Source organism: Populus euphratica, unplaced genomic scaffold (genome assembly GCF_000495115.2).
Source record: "Populus euphratica unplaced genomic scaffold, PopEup_1.0 scaffold995.1, whole genome shotgun sequence".
NCBI classification, from domain to species: domain Eukaryota; kingdom Viridiplantae; phylum Streptophyta; class Magnoliopsida; order Malpighiales; family Salicaceae; genus Populus; species Populus euphratica.
Genome location: NW_011500859.1, coordinates 3,312 through 14,773, shown reverse-complemented (window position 1 = coordinate 14,773; position 11,462 = coordinate 3,312). Strand labels below are relative to the sequence as shown.

General features: G+C 30.0%; 1 long non-coding RNA gene across 1 annotated transcript; it reads left to right on the top strand.

Annotated features, from left to right (window-relative positions):
* Nucleotides 1-2,386: 2,386 nt before the first annotated feature.
* Nucleotides 2,387-10,234, top strand: LOC105116610 (uncharacterized). Its single transcript, XR_840563.1, has 3 exons — nucleotides 2,387-2,400; nucleotides 8,230-8,236; nucleotides 9,850-10,234. It is a non-coding gene; the product is annotated as an uncharacterized LOC105116610 (long non-coding RNA).
* Nucleotides 10,235-11,462: the final 1,228 nt, after the last annotated feature.

Here is an 11,462-nt window from a genome sequence, read left to right as displayed (position 1 = left end):
GAAACTAATATAACCCTATAAAATCAAATAAAATAAATTATAAATCTCAATTCGTAATCAACATAATGTAGAAGGATGAAATTAAGAAAAAAATCAATTAAAAAAAATTAAGTTAAGTTAACTCACCAAACTCGCAACTCAAGTCATGAGACTGAAATAATCTCATAAAAAGTAAATCAAAATAAATTTTGAAACTCAATTCCTAATCATCTATTTTTTGAATGATTAAATTAAAAAAATCTATTAAGAAAATGTTTTTTAAAAAAATCAAATTAGCTTATTTTAAATCATTAAATCTATAATATAGATCATAAGACTTGGACAACCCCATAGAAAAAAAAATTGAAACAAATTAAAAAAACTAATATCTAATAAACTCAATATTAAAGGATAAAATTAAAATTAAAATTAAAAAAACAAAGCAAATTTTTAAATTTTCATCTTTTCTATGTGAATTTCTCTTTCTAGGTCAGATTAAACACTTAACTAATTAAATTGGTCCTAAAAGAATGTAATAAAAAAAAGGTTGAAACACTAAAATAAAAAGAAAAAAATCCATTCCAAAATGAACTTATTATTCATTAAATTGACTCAAAAGACTACATTAGATACCTAAAAAGCCAAGTGTGTCTAAATCTAGAAACTTAATGATTAGTACTAAAATGTGCATTTTTATCAAGGTTTTATATCATTATTTTCTACTTAAAATATCAATAACTCTTTAACTAAAACATGTTTTATAATAACATATCTAATAATATAAAATACTATTAATTTGTGGTAAATATTTATTTTAAATGTATGCCTATCACATAAATGAAAGGATTGATTGATGAGTTTAAGAACTAAAATTGAAAGAACAAAGAGATGACCAAACTTATAAAAGAGATGTTGGTGCAGTCCACACTATTCAGTAATTGGGTCATATCTAGAGCTGTAGATCTGAGATTTATGTCTACTTTATATAATGAAAAGGTAAGACAGAGAAATTTCATGGGAACCCAATATTTAAAAAGATCATTTTCAAGTCCAAATTATAGCAACAATGAAGAAGTCCAAATCTATCCTGCAGCCCGAATATTGTTCAGTATTTGGCCTATATTTGGAGTTTATGACCTTCATTTTTTTTTTTTATAGAAAGCTAAGATAATTGTCTATAAATTTTATGTTTTCAACTGGTTTCAATTATGATATTATCAATGATGTTTTGGGCAGACAAAAAAAGATAAGGATTATCACTAAGTTAAGAGTTGGTCTCTCACTCATCAATTAGTCATCAAATAAATAGTTCTCTATTTTGACCTATAAAAGGAGGCATTTGCCATGCATTTAGGTATCTTGGTTTCCAAATCAAGTTGATGATCTTATTTTCTCTCGTTGTATTGCTTATATTTTGTTCTAGATTTATATTGTATAATACTTGGCACTTTCATATCTCATTCTGTATGGTATAACCGACACCTAAGTTATGCAAGAAACTGGATTTGTTGTTAACATAAGTTATAATCATGAATGCCTGACAACTTTTACAAGTATTAGCATTATTTGAATAAGATAACTAATGTAATCATAATAACAATTTATAACTTATTGAAACCTCCTTTGTGTGTGGTTTCTAATTGAATAATAAGAGTTTATACTATACTTATTTGACATACCATTATGGGATCCTCTAACCTTGATATTTGTTGTTATTATTATTTAATCTTTACGTTAATCTTTCATCTCAAAGTTCTCATCAACTTTTTCTTCTTCTTCTTCTTCTTCTTTACTACTGCTACTACTACTACTACTATTATTGTTATTTATTACTTTAACATTCCTGCACTTAGAAGAAGACATCAATCTTTTAGTCGTGTCACTCAATCTTTACGTTAATCTTTCATCTGAAAGTTCTCATCAACTTTTTCTTCTTCTTCTTCTTCTTTACTACTGCTACTACTACTACTACTATTATTGTTATTTATTACTTTGACATTCCTGCACTTAGAAGAAGACATCAATCTTTTAGTCGTGTCACTCAACCTCACATACTTCAGTTGATTTTATTTTTTTTGAGCAAATGATATGTGATTTGTTTCTTAAACACACATACACATACAAACATACTGGATGATAGGTCATCAGTTGTGTGGACATCTTCATTTACAATTTATTTTGGTTATTGAAGGTGACTAGAAAATTAGGGTTCAAGTTTTAAGACATCAAAATTCCATTTTGAACATATTTTCACTTGAAATGCCAAAAAGCATGCTTTGAATGCCAATATACCAATTTCTTAAAAAAAACTCTAAATAGATCTAAAAAATACAAAATTAAGTTGGAAAAATTTTTTATTTCTCAACCCTGATCATTTTTTTCAATTATTGTGGATAAAAAACACTTTAATAGAACTTCATTGTCGAATGGAACACATGAATACCATAAATATTTTTTTTATTGTTAAAATATAGATAATCAATGACTTTTTCTCTCTCTTATATTATTTTTTAATGACTTTCTTTTTTTTTTTATCTCCTTTTAAACAATATGAACAAAATGAATTTTAAGATTAAATTGCATATATTTTAAACTAAATTAAAGGATCAAAATAGAAATTAAAAAAAATCTCAAGGCACTTTTCCGCCAAAAAGAGTTGAATGATTTGTTTTAAATTAAAAGAAGATTTTTTTTCATATGGTGTTTGGAACATTATGAATTCAATTCAATTCATAGAGTTAAATCAGTTTTTATATTTGGAATATTTTTAAAGATATAAATTAATTTAAATTTCAAATAAAATTCAATTTTTTAAAAAAATATAAATCAAACAGAGTCTCATTTGTTACCATAATTCCTTCTATAATTGACAATAAGAATAATATTTCAAGAATACCCTTAACAACACATCAAACCCTATTATTGTTTTCCACATATTGAAAGGTAGCAAGCCTCTGATTTGATTTTAACGGATTGTTTTTGTTCTTTGTTCCTGTATACAAGATTTTCCTTCTTGTCATGGTCATTTCATTCTTTGTAAGTGATGAAAAGGTTGCGGCGGTCGTTTACTTTTGTTTTGAATTTTAATAATTTAATCAATTTTTCATGTTCTTATTGTGAGGCTTTAATTCTGGTAATTGACAAAATTGATTACTAATCATCACTTGCTTTTCATTTCAAAGATGAAATTCCCTGCATTTATTACAATTTATTTTGCATGGTGATATATTTTAAATTATTAGAATTAATAATTATGATATTTTTATGAATTATTAGAACCAAAAAAATGTTTTTTAATAACAAAAAAATAATTTTTAAATTAAAAATAAAATAATCACTATTGTTAATTCAATTTACTTCCACCTATGCTTAAAAGTGGTATTAATGGGAATGCGTTGACTCCCAAGTAATCATCATTGAATAATCTTAGGTGCTTAAAAATGGTATTAATGGGAATGCGTTCCTGTAGTTCTTCTGTACGTGACCGATTAACCACCAAAAGAAGTGGAGTGCAGTCATGCCAGAAAAGATAAATTATTTTTATTTTAAGTTCTCTGCACTGCATGATTGTAATTAGACATATTGCTTTCAATCAATTTCAGGTTTATTTGTTTTTTATTTTAAAAAGGTTTGAATTTTTTTTGTTTTTTTATTTTAAATTAATATTTTTAAATTATTTTGATGTGTTATTGTTAAAAATATTTTAAAAATAAAAACATATTATTTTAATATATTTTTACATAAAAAATATTTTTAAAATATAATTATAACTATCCTCTTAAATATGTTCTAACTATTTCAAAAAACAATAATCGGGTATTGTATTAAAAGTAGAAGTTGGATGGAATTTATTTTTTTATTATTTTCAAATATGTCCTAACCATTTCAAAAAACAATAATAGGGTATTGTGTTATAAGTAGTAGTTGGATAGAATTTAATTTTTTATTTAAAATTATTATTTTTATATTTTTAAATAGTTTTAATATATAAAAAATTTAAAAAATTTAAAAATTATTTTAATATATTTTAAAATAAAAAAGATTTTTAAAATAATTACTAACGTATAGTTGTTGTTACTTTTCAAAATAATTTTCACTTAAAAATATATCAAAATAATTTTTAATATTTTGTAAAAATTATTTTTGAAATCAACACTTCAAAATAATCTAAAAACAATAAAAATTATTAATTTAAAATAAAAAAATTCATTTATTTTTTTTAAATATTAAAAAAAACAAAAATAAAGGACTGCTAGTGCATATACAACCTCAACATCTCCGAGACACTCGGCCTCATGCTTTCATAAGCAAAAGTCATGCTCATGTCATATCAGCTTCTCTTTATTATTTTTTTAATTCGACTTATTTTATTATTACCGACAAATCTACCTCCTAACTAATTTTAGATTTACTTTAAACTTCGATAGCTATGTTTCTGCTTTTTAGGTTTTTACTATTTAGCGCAATTTGGTCCCTTAACCCATCCAATTCTTGTTGATCACGCAAGAACTCAACAAGGTAATTGGACACGAAGGTCCCAGCAAGAAAGCTTTTAGGGAAGGAAAGGATAGCGATCCACATAAAAAATAATTAGTCTACGGTAGACTATAAATCCCTATCTTAAAAAGCACTAGACATTAACTATCTGACATGGCCCCACAAGGTTAAGGCATGGTCCACAAGCTACCCTGCAACTCAAATTATCGATAACTAAATAAATATATAAATTACGAATAAAACAAACTTTAGAAAAAAACAAGCAAGCAAGTGGACCTACGCTTTATTGGAGGTAAAGTTTCAGCTTAATTTTTAATTAAAAAATAGGAAGATGATATACCGTACTTATGAATTAAAAATTATCAACTAATAAATTATATAAAAAAATTGTTACAACTAATTAAAATTAAGATAGCAAAATATGCACATGCCGATATTTTTTTTGTTGGTTATTTTTTTATAGAAGAAAAAATGTATTTTTATTATTTATGATTTTTTTATTTAAAAAAAAAACATTGTGATTTTTTTTTAATCATGATTATTTAAAAAACACTAAAAATGATTAAAACAAATATCTATCACAACTCAAAAGACTTCACTTTTGATATTCATTACTGAAAAAAAAAAAAAACTTATCATGACTTGTAAAGAAATTATAAAGGAAAAACATAATGTTTTAATTATTTTAATGTGATTGTATAAGAAAATAAAAAAATAATTAACTAGAGAAAATAATATAAAACTTGACACAATAAAAATAATAAAAAATATATTATATTCTCATAAATATTTATAATTACCATAATCCACTGACTCTTTTTAACTTTTTTTTATGACTTTCTCCCTCCACTATCAACCTCTAAAGACAAGCTTGATAAAAATAAAATGTAAAACTAAAACATAATAAACTAAAATAATAGGGATCAGATAATAAAAAAATTAAATTTAAAAGACTAAATTATAATTTTTCACATCTTTTATAGAAAATGGCTTTATTTCTTTCTTTCTTTTTAAATCTTAGATTTGATCCTTCATCTCTCAATTTTGTTCTAACAATAAGCTAAAAATCTTTCTTACAAAATTGATCATTAATTTAATATCAAAATATTTTACCATATATAAGGTTTGGTTTTAAAAATTGTAAATTAGCCTCTTAACTAGAGTTGGCTACAAATTTTTTAAACTATCAAAATTGCCTTAAGTTCCTTGTTTGCAGTAGAGAGCATTTCTTTAATGCACTTTTGGAAACATGACAATTAAACAATCATAAAAAACTAACAAAAAAGCCAAGGCAGAATTTCAAGAAAATGGCCAAGGGAAGGCAGCACCTTTAATACTGATTTAACGTGCCAAGGTACTTCCTTTTCTATTTTGCTCTTAAAGAAACTGAATTTAGTCTTAAATCTCACCATGCATCCCCCATGAATGTCAAGCTATTGATAACAGAGAAAGGCAAGAATATTAACACTTGAATGTTAAGGGAATTGTGGTGGGATTATCCATTACAGAAGTAACCTGGGATATGTTTTGGCAACACCGGTTAAAGGATTGAAGAAGAGGAAGATGGGGTCTTGTCACATGAACACAAGTATTCACATGGATTTTCTCTGAGAAAACAATTAATATCTACTTTTCTTTCTTTTGGGTGCTTTTGAATGGGTAAATGGAGTAAATTTTTCAACGTTTTTCTTTGTTATGGAGAGAAAGAAATGATAGGCAGCAAAAGTTACGTAAGAGATCCCAACTTAAATGTCAAAGGGTCCCTTAATCCCCTCGAGGGACTCTCCCATTGATTTCCTGCAAAAATAAAATAAAATAAAAAATTAGATAATCTAACTTCTAAATAACAAGTAGGATGTCAATTTAATTTTGAGGCTAATGTGGAATTTTAAAATATAAGAAGTGTAACAGACAAATACAATTTCGAATCCAGTTAACCAGACAAATAACTTGAGGATATGACCTGCAGTCCGTGAGTAAGCACCTAGTTCATAACAAAGTCAAGAAAAGAATCCCAGGAGAAGTAGAAGAAAGAAGATTCAGAAAAGCATACAAAGCGACAACTACACCGTATTACTTGAAAAATGTGACAATAGACATTATTGAAGTTTCTTGGAATCACAATTACTTGAAAATTTTGTTACTCATCAACATAATGCACCACAGGCTATCAAACAAATAATATGGCAAGCCAGCGAGAAGATTGTATCATAAAGACAAGAACAGCTGGGCATGCAATACGAGATTTTACAGTTTTACAGGCGGACTGAATTTATTCGTGTGATATTCAGATTTGGTAAATTTTTTATTGATTAAATTATTAATAAAAAGTATTTATTAGTATATCTTTTCACTACTAAAAATTTGCTAAATAGCAATAGATTTACCCACGGAATATTTCTGTCGGTAATTTGAGGTAAAAATTACCAACGGTTATATTCCGCCTGTAATTCAGTCGGTAACTACCGACCGAAGAAACGTTTCTGTCGTAAAAAAAAAAGATTGTTGATGTGGAGGTTTTGGCGGGTTATTTTTTCAGATGAAATCACCGACGGATTCAAAAACACAGCTCATACAGTGACAGCTGTTTATATTACCGATGGATTCACCGACGGATTTGAAATGGCAAATCCGTATGGTGATGTGTCGATTGTTCCGTCAAAATCATCGACAGTTTCATCGACGGATTGTCCGTCAGTGAAACCGTCGGTAAAAGTTAATATATGCACACACTGCCGACCCTCTCCTCCCCTATTTCTCCTTCTTCTTCCTAATCCCAACTCTCCCCATCCACAAACAACCAGCCCCCTATCCCCCCCCAAACAAAAATCTCCCTCATATCAGCACAACAAGTTATATTTCTTGAAGTTTTGTGGTCATGGTATCCGTGTTCTGATTTACCGACGGATTTTATCAATTTTTGTAAAGAATTCTTTCTTTTTAAAATCTTAACATTTAATTAAATGTCAATTTTATCGTTTTTTTAGTATATGTATTTTGTTAGTAAATGTACATGTTTTATTGTTATTTCTCAAACAAACTTGTAGTATATGAATGTATAATTCTATACCTATTATGGTTTGTTTTAGATTTTGTAAGATTGTATTTGTTTGTAAATTGTTAAAACTTTATGGAACTACCGAAGTACATGTGCTGTTTTGAAATAATTAATAGCTTACTTATTGGGTCCGTTTAAAGTTTTGTCAATGGTATTGTGGAGTGATAATTTTTATAAATTTATATATTTTAATTTGTATGGACGTTGATAAATGGTAATGAATATTTAATATTTATGAGAAGTTGTGATTGGTTTGTTGGATAATCTCGAGGTAAAGTAAAATTTTTGCAAGTTTATTTACCTAACTTAGTTAATTAATACATTATGTCATCATAATTTTATAGAGGTTTGATATAAATCATGGATGATCATTTATGGATCTATCAAGATTCATCCCAAGGATTGCGGAGGATGGATTATTGTAACAGGGTTCAAGGTTTTATTAATTTCACAACATCTATTCCTATAAATTTTACTAGAGGCGATATTAGGTGTCTATGCAGGAAGTGTCAAAATAAAAAGTATCTGCATCCAGATGTTGTAATGATGCATCTTTTACACAAAGGGTTTATGGAGAATTACTAGTGTTGGTATGCATATGGAGAAGTATATGTTAGTGAGAGGAGAATGGAAGAAATAGTGGTTGGGTCTACTTCTAGTGCTAGCAACGAGAATGACAACATTAATCCTTACAGAAACATGGTTATGGATGCAATGAGAATGAATCAAGGTAATGTCAGTCAATGTCCAATCATAGAAGAAGAACCTAATGTAGATGCAGCTAGGTTTTTTGATTTGTTGAAAGATTCTGACGAACCATTATTGGATGGCTGCACGAACCACAGTGAATTATCGGCTGTAGCACATGTGTTCACCATCAAGTCAGAGCACGAGTTGAGTGAGGTCGGGTATGACAAGATTATTGAATGGGCAAGAAGCATTTTACCTGAAGAGAACAGGCTAAAAGAGAACTTCTATGCTGCAAAGTCCATGATGAAACCCCTCGGTTTAGGATACTAGAAAATTGGCATGTGCCCTAACTTCTGCATGTTATACTACCTTGAAAATGTTGAGATGACCGAGTGCATGACATGCGGGCATTCCCGTTACAAACCTAGAACTGGCAGGGGAAAGACTCTAGTGACATATAAAAAACTTAGATACTTCCCGATCACACCTAGACTGTAGAGGTTATTCATGTCACCAAGGACTACTGAGCACATGACATGGCACCAAGCACACCATGCGATTAATAGAGTGATGGTTCATCCTTCTGATGGCGAAGCGTGGAAACGCTTTAATAGTGTTCATCCTTACTTTTCAGCTGAATCAAGGAATGTGCGTCTTGGGTTGTGTACAGACAGATTCAACCCATTTGGGTCATTTGCTGCTCCTTATTCTTGTTAGCTGGTCATACTCACAGTTTATAACTTGCCACTAGGAATGTGTATGAGATCGGAGTTCATGTTTTTATCTACTGTCATACTCGATCCAAGCAGCTCGGGATGGAATATATATGTTTATCTTTGACCATTGATTAATGAGTTGGCACAGTTGTGGTCCTCCAAAGCTCTGACTTATGATATATCGAGGAAACAAAGTTTTCTTATGAGGGTGGCTTTGATGTAGACTATCAATGATTTTCCAACTTATGGAATGCTTTCTGATTGGAGCACGCATGAGAAACTCGCATATCCATACTACATGGAAAACAACAAGGCATTCATGCTAGCAAATGGAGGCAAAACTTCTTTTTTTGACTGTCACTGTCGCTTTTTGCCACTTAATCACAGGTACAGAAAGAACAGAAAAGATTTCTTTATTGGTAGAGTTGAAAAAGATGTTGCATCCCCACGTCTTTCTGGTGAAGAATTGCATGATGTTATCTCAGAGTACGGTGACATTGTGTTTGGTCTTCAATCAGGTAAGCAAAAGTTTCCTAGTTTTGGTTTAACCCATAATTGGGTAAAGTGAAGTATCTTTTGGGAGCTTCCTTATTGGAAGACCAATCTGCTCTGTCATAACCTTGATGTCATGCACATCGAAAAGAACATGTTTGAGAACATTTTCAACACCATCATGGATGTGAAGGGGAAGACAAAGGACAACATCAAGGCTAGATTGGATATAGCTTTATACTATAACCGTAAAAATATGAAGTTGGTTTATGATGAGTCACAGGTCGCAAAACCAAGAGCAAGCTTCGTGTTAGAGAAAAACGCAAAACTACTAGTCTACAAATGGCTTAAGAGCCTGTGTTTTCCGGATGGATATGCATCAAACATATCACGGCTGGTTAATATAGAGGATTGCAGATTGTATGGAATGAAGAGTCATGACTGCCATGTGTTTATGCAAATACTCATCTCATTAGCTTTTCGTGATTTGTTTCCAAAGGGAATATGGGATGCACTCACGGAGACCAGTCATTTCTTAAGAGATATATGCTCCAGCAAGTTGAATGTTGATCACATTGAGAGGCTTCAAACGAATATCGTCGAAACACTATACAAACTTGAGATGATATTCTCTCCATCATTTTTTGACTCAATGGAGCATCTCCCTATACATCTACCGTTCGAGGCAAAAGTTGGAGGACCGGTCCAATATAAATGGATGTACCCATTCGAACGGTTAGATATTACAGTTGCAATGTAATTCATATATAAAAGTATTTTATATGTTTTTCTTAATTGAAAATACTTGAAATATTTCAATGTAAATACTTGTTTAATCTCAAGAAAAAGGTTAAGAACAAGGCGCATGTTGAGGCTTAGATATGTGAGGCCTATATTGTTGAGGAGATCTCAACATTTATTTCGTACTATTTTGAATCTCATTTGAGAACGAGAATGAATCACGTTCCCCGGCATGATGATGGCGGTGAAGTGCCTTCCAGTGGGGACTTGTCAATATTCTCCAATACTGGATGACCCACACCTAAAAATACCATAAGAGGAAGATATTTGTCGAAAATAGAGTTCAAACAAGCACACAACTATGTTCTATTTAACTGTGATGAGCTGAGACCTTTTATTTAGTAAGTTTATACTAATTAAACTTTGTTAGTAATATAATATTAATTATATATTGTAATATCATACACTCATTATCACTTGCAAGCAACATCGATAATATTTGCTCTCTAATAACTCACAGCTGACCGAATCCCAGATCTTTCAATTACAAGATGAGCAATTTTCCACGTGGTTCAGAACACGTGTAAGCACTATCACAAACTCATTCTAACTTGCAAAATTACTGTACGTATGCACATCATTATGAGATTCTCGTTTATTTACTGTTTATTGATGTACATTACATACAAGGTTTATCAAATAGGAAGGAGTGCACCTAAGTCATTATCTTCACTAAGCCTAGGGCCTGAAAGAAAATGTAAGTGCTACAATGGGTATTTCTTCAATAGATATGTTTTCCATACTAAAGAATACGAGCAAGGAAGAAAGACATACAACAACGGTGTTTGTGTTAATGGATTCACTAGTAGTAAGTTAGAAGTTGACTACTATGGTAGATTAGAAGAGGTTGTCGAACTACAATATCATAACGAGCAGAATAGAGTGTTTTTATTCAAATGCTATTGGTATGACACGACTAACAGAGGAATCAGAGTTGATTCGCACTATGGTCTGGTTGAAATCAACTCAAAAGCTAGACTCCGCAACATAAACAATGTCTTTATTCTCACAAAGCAATGTCAACAAGTTTATTACACATACACCCCTTCATTTAGAAAGGATCGATCAAGAGTAGATTGGTTGTCCGTTTTAAAAATGACACCCTGGGCTCGTGTCGAGGTTGTTCAGGATGAGAACGAAGACACAAGTGTGCGAGATGAAGTCTTTCAAGTTAGTGAGGTGGTTGAACCGTATCGAGTTGCTCCTTCGATTGAATTGGAAAAAAATTC